Genomic DNA, 6,350 nt, shown 5'->3' on the forward strand with positions numbered 1-6,350 from the left:
ACTGGAACACAGAAAGAGAGAAGTTAGAGATAAATATGAAGGATAGAGACCCAAAGAAAGAAGAAGGAAAGGGAGGGTAAATGAGGGGAGGGGAAGGGAGCATAGAAGAGGAGGGGCAAGCTGAGGAGAATTGTCTATAAAGTATTATTGACCAATCAGTGCCTTTTCATTTATGTAGCCAAAGGTTTATATTTTTGGTAGTAGTAAGTTGAGATAAACAATACTAATTTACAGGTAATAACCTGTTAGTGTGTTTCCTTCTGCACCAAGGGTGCCACAGTGAGGTTACTGTTTCAGAGACGTCTAGAGAAAGCAGTTTAAGTGATTCTGAGAAACAATAATTGACATGCAAGCAATGCTCCCTTGTATGGTGAAGTCAAGCATCACTCTTGTTCCCTGATCTATTCTTCCTCTCAGCAGGAATAGCACAAACAGAAGAGGAAGGAGATACCTGAATAATGTTCATCTCTCTGTTTACTCTTATACCTTGGCGTCTCAAACAATAAAGCCAAAGTAGACTTAACCTGAACTAGTGGGGAAAATGGGAGGCAAAAGTTCAGTCTAGCTTAATGTGAAAGTTTTACAATATTTGGGGCAGCGTTTCAAATACTGAAATAAAACGTTGGTGATTATTAATAAAAAAGTAACTCTAAATTTATTGAAAATTTAGAAGACTAAAGGGCTCACTCCATAGTGGAATCTGAATAATTAAACTGGCTCCTGCTTCTATCATCAGAAATTGAAGACCGTTCCTAAACTTCCAATAATAGGTAAATTACTCTCAATATTCACTTAAAGTGTGTGAATATGATGCAGAAAACATTACTCATGTAACTGTAACCCCACTGTATGCGATTTTTACAATAAAAATGGATAAAAATTAAAAAATTAGATTGCTGAAGTGATAAGTGATGGAAATTCATGATGGATAGTGTCATGCTAAGGGCATGAAAATTATTTTCCTTCCATCTTCAGTGGGTAGAGAAGAAAAATGCTTCATTGGATGGCTCTGAAGGTCCAATTCTGAATTTAGGACAGAAGGTGAATAGTAAAGGAGACCTATCTCAGCCATTCAGAGATTAGAAATGTGGAGAAATAGCCTCATTTATGTAGGTCAAACATGGTTGAGAGAATGTGGAAAGCTCTAAGCCAAATGTCAAAGGCAGGGAAATTTAACAAAATACCATTAAGTTGAAACGAGTCTTCACAGGGAGAGCTGGGCTTAAGGGGAGTAGGGCAGAAGAATGGAGAGGGAAATGGATGAATACAGTCAAAACACTCAATGTACATATGTGAGAATATAAGTAAGAAAAGTTGGGGTAAGGGAAAGAAGAAAAGTGGAAGATTGACAATGATCCAGATGTAATGTACATTGAAATGTACATACACTCTATTCATCACTGACATGATGAAGTGAAACCACTTAGCACAACTTCCTAAAGATTTAAAATTTTTTGAAGTTTTAATATGAAGAGACCAGAAGCATAAACCTTTAGAGATAAAAAAGAGGATGGCATTGACATATTGTTGAGGCTTGTGCTCCTATCAATATACAAAAATTAATGTGTCAAGTCTGCTGCAAATGTAAATTTTATTTTGCCAATTCTTTTTGCAAATTGCTTAAAATATAGAGAACCAAATTCCACTATCACTTCACTTGCTGTAAAAATTTTTTTATAAACCTTTAGCTTTCTCAGTTGTTTCTAAATATTTTAATATAATGCATTGGAATCAATTTCATTCTATATTTAAGTTTAAATTTTAAATCCCTTAATTCTTTTAAAATCCTCTTAGGCACAGGTATGGAGAGATAGCTGTTGTGGGCAAAATCAGAATTATTCAGAAGGCTGTAAATAGATGCTTACCTAAGTTTCTCTCTTCTGGATCATACAATACAGACTGTCCTTGTTAGGAAAATGGAGGAGAATGGAAAAGGAATAGGCTGGACTCTATCATCAACAGGCGAGGACTGTTTATTGCCGAACAGTGAGGGGCACAGTCCTGCCAGCAGGTTTGGAGGTTGTGTGAGGGATCTGGGACAGGATCTGGGTTTTTATAGGAGGTCTGAGCAAGGTGGTAGAGGTTAATGAATAGCCCCTAGGTCACAGCTGGGATTAGGTGGATTGTCCTGCCTGCACTTCAAAGGAGTTCACACATACCTGGGATTTTGCTTGGAGTCTGTATGGGCCTGGGAAGTAGGGTGGGGGTGAATCCTTCATATTCCCTCGTTAGATACATAAAATGATAGGGCCAAGAGGGGAGAGGCAAGATCTTCATATAGGATCTTTGGATACAGAAAAAGAATTGGGCTGAGAGAGGAATATCATGGAGTTATGAGAACAAAGAAGATTCCCATCATTTTGAACCCTGGAGTGTAAAAGGTGGAGGGGCATCGTAGTCTTTTCTGGCTACTTCCAGCTGGCATGGGGGTGTGGAGGAGTCACTGGGGCTGGGATCTTCAGGTCCAAGTCTGTGCTCGGTCCAGAGCAGTGTAAGGAAAGACTCTGGTTGCCAGCAGTAATAGGATGGCCTTGATTTAGTCCCAAGTCTTGAGTGAGGGCTGTTATCCTGTTAGAGAGAAACTTGAAAATGCTGAGACCAAGGAAAATGCTGACAAGGTGGCAGGACTAGTTGATATGAGTGACATAGGAAAACACACCCTGAGAAAATGTCAGAAAAGTTCCATTTGGATCATCAGCCCATAACCAGTCAGAAACTACTATTGGAGTATTTAAGGGCCTGATAAAATATCTTGATAATTTCCTATAAATAGCAGTAACAAAGGCAAGAATGTAAATTCCTGTCCAGTTAGAAGTTTTTTAGATATGGACATTAGATGGACAAGCTTCTCATCTTGTTTCTAATGACTTCTTGGCTCTGGTTAATTTTGAAAGGGCAGGCACAAAGTGGCTGATGTGACATCATCTCCTCTTATTCTTTTCCACATTGTCCTGGGATCTAGGTGCTTGTGGCTGGGACATGGTCTTTGAACTCAAAGCCTGAGACTTTCACTGAGCACTTCTGCTCAAGGCAAGCATACTCCCATTTTGAGTCAAAAGGCCACATTTAGCTGGTTAATTTTTGAGGCAGCATCCAGCTTGGCATTTTGCTGGTTAGTTGGGAGAGTCTGAAGGGATTTTTCTGCCTGGGATGGCTTTGAACTGCAGTCTTTGCCACACAAAAATCCTTTATTACTTCCAATTAAAGCAAAACAGAGATCAGTGGGAACAAGTAGAACTTACGTGCACCCTGTCAAGAATTGATCAACAAATACTTGCCAGAACTCTGCAATGACAAAACTCAGTAGATGGGATGAGAGTTTGAGCATAGTTTGGCTGCCTGGAAAACCAGATAACCAAATTGTATAAGAGGCTCTCCTGGCCTGTACATGTTTCAATAGCATAACAACATAGCTAGCTTTTTCAGGTCAGGCTGGGTAAGGTTTAAAGAGAGTGTCCCACAAGAGCTTTAGATCTTGTAAATCTAAAGCAGTCTTTTACCAAGATTCAGCTGTGGGTGATGTAGTCAAGCAGGAGTGCAGTATACTATGGTGGAGGTAGGATGGTTCAGGCAGGATCTGGGCTAGACTGTGTCCCTCAGATGAAGTGTCAAATCTCCTGGTTAGTTGCTTACAAAATTATACATAGACTGGTTAAAGACACTTGACTTTAGATGGACATACAGAATGACATGCTAGTTTTAATGTTAAATCACAGCCAACAATTACATACCAACTTTACTCATAAGCTGTATTTTAAGGCATACTCATACCTTCTCCTACATACTCGAACTTTCTGAGGACGGGAACAGATATGTGGAAAAAATATTTCAAAACAATTCTTACCTCATTACTGGTGTTTTTAATCACAGCTGGCTAGGAGCTGAGCTGGGACTCATTCCTTTTACTACTACCCTTGATAAAATTGTTTTCTTTTAACAAACAGCACATTTGATAAGAAATATAACGGTTTTTATGTATTATGATGAGATTATATTGAGCATGTTCACAAACTTACACTTAAACCAAAGTTTTAAGATGCACTTAGCTTTTTATTTATTTATATATTTATTTTATTGTGAAAATACCATACAGAGGGGTTACAATTACATGAGCAAGATAATAAGTATATTTCTTATCAAGCATTGTTGGCTCCTCATTTGTTTCCCCTTCCCATCCCTTCCCATCTACCCCCCCTCACTCTGACCCCCCTCCTTCGGCAAAAGTTACAAAGTTCGTTTTTCGAAATAATGAGTTTTATATCTCATTGTTACAATGGGTCAACCTTTATCCCTTCTTAAACAAATTCATTTTTCCTTCCCTCCAAAAATTCTACCAACATCAAATACAGTGAAAGCAGGGGTTATACAGTAGGGGAGAGACAAACAAAGCAACACAGAAATAATATAAATACGTTAGAAACAATCGCATGAAAGCAAAAACATTTGAATACTTATCTTGGGGTTCATTTCACATAACATCAACTTATCTGAACTTTTCTGCTTGTCTCACACATATACAAGTGGCAAATAAGGGAAAACATGGGACCTCTATTTATTTGGGCCTGGCTTTCAACATTTAACTTAATTTTTTCCAATTCTTTCCATTTCCTAACAAATGGGGCAATGCCATTCTTTCTGATGGAGACATAGAATTCCATTGTGTATATATATACATATATATATATATATATATATATATATATTCTTGATCCATTCATCCACTGAGGGGCATCTGGGTTGGTTCCACATCTTAGGTATGGTAAATGGTGCTACAATAAACATAGCTGTGTTGGTAGCTTTAGGATGGTCATGTTTGTGATCATTTGGGTAATTGCCCCAAAAAGGGATGGCTGGGTCATAGTGGAGCTCTATGTGGAGTCTTTTGAGGAACCTTCATAGTGCTTTCCAAAGTGGTTGAACAAGTTCACACCCCCTTCAAAAATGCAGTAAGTTTCCCTTCTGTCCACATCCCCTCCAGCATCTGTTGTTATTAGAGTTCTTGATTATAGCCATTCTTACTGGGGTGAGGTTGTATCTCAAAGTTGTTTGATTTCCATTTCTTTTATGGCTTTAGAGGTTAAACATTTCTTAATGAGTGTATTGGCCATCCTTCTTTGCTCTTCAGAGGAGTTTCTCTGTAAGTCTAGCAAACTTATTTATATGGCAGTTGTTTCTTTAAGTATTTGATGTTGGGGGATTTAATTTTTTGAGTTCCAGGTATATTTTAGATATGAGACCCGTGTCTTGTGAAGACTTCTCCCAATCCGTGGGCTTTCTATTGAGCTTGTTAACAATGTCTTTTGTCATGCAGAAGCTCTGCAACTTCATGCAATCCCATTTGTCCAGCCTTTCTTTGATGTGTTATATTTCTGGTTCTCTAGTAAGTAAATTTCAGCCTGTGCCAGGGAGACTTAGGGTTTATCCTATTCCATCCTGTGATGTTTTCAGAGTGTGTGCTTTGTCTCCCAGGTTTTGATTCATTTGGAGTTGATTCTGGTGCAAGGTGATATACAAGGATCTAAACTTAGTTTTCTACAAGTAGTTAACCAATTTTGCCAACACGATTTACCGAAGAGGCTGTCTTTCTTCCATTCTATTTTTTATCTCTTTTATTGATTATTAGATGGCTATAGGTCTGTAGGTTCATTTCTGGGTTTTCAATTCTATTTGATTGGTCCTGAGGTCTGTTCTTATGCCAGTACCAAGCTGTTTTGATTACTAAGGCTTTGTAGTAGAGTTTGAAATTTAGTATTGATATTCCTACAGCACTGTTCATTCTATTAAGCTTCACATTTGCTATTCGGGGACTTCTCTTGTTCCATATGAAATTTTGGATTGCCTCTTCTATTTCCTTGATGAATGAGGTTGGAATATTGATAGGTATCGCATAGACTTTGTAGATAGCCTTGGGAAGAATTGCTATTTTCAGGATGTTGATCCTTCCAATCCAGGAGCATGGGAGGTTTTTCCACTTTCTAAGTTCTGTTTTGATTTCCTTTTTCAGGTTTTAAAGTTTTCGTCATAGAAGTCCTTCACTTATTTGGTTTATTTAATTCCTAGGTATTTTTTTAATGTTAATTTTTATTTTTTGTGAACATACTGTACAGAGGGGTTACAATTACATGGTCAAAATAATGAATACATGTCTTATCAAGCATTGCAGCTTCCTCTTTGTTTACCCTTCACATCCCTTCCCAGACAGGTATTTTATTTTTTGTGCAACTATTACGAATGGAGTTGCTTTCCTAATTTCAGAAATGCATTTCTCATTGTTGGCATACAGAAAAGCCATTGAATTTTGAGGGTGAATTTTATATCCAGCTACTTTGCCAAAGCTTTTATTCATGTTG

This window comes from Dipodomys spectabilis, unplaced genomic scaffold (assembly GCF_019054845.1).
Source record: "Dipodomys spectabilis isolate Male_0828 unplaced genomic scaffold, ASM1905484v1 ptg000027l, whole genome shotgun sequence".
Lineage (NCBI taxonomy): Eukaryota > Metazoa > Chordata > Mammalia > Rodentia > Heteromyidae > Dipodomys > Dipodomys spectabilis.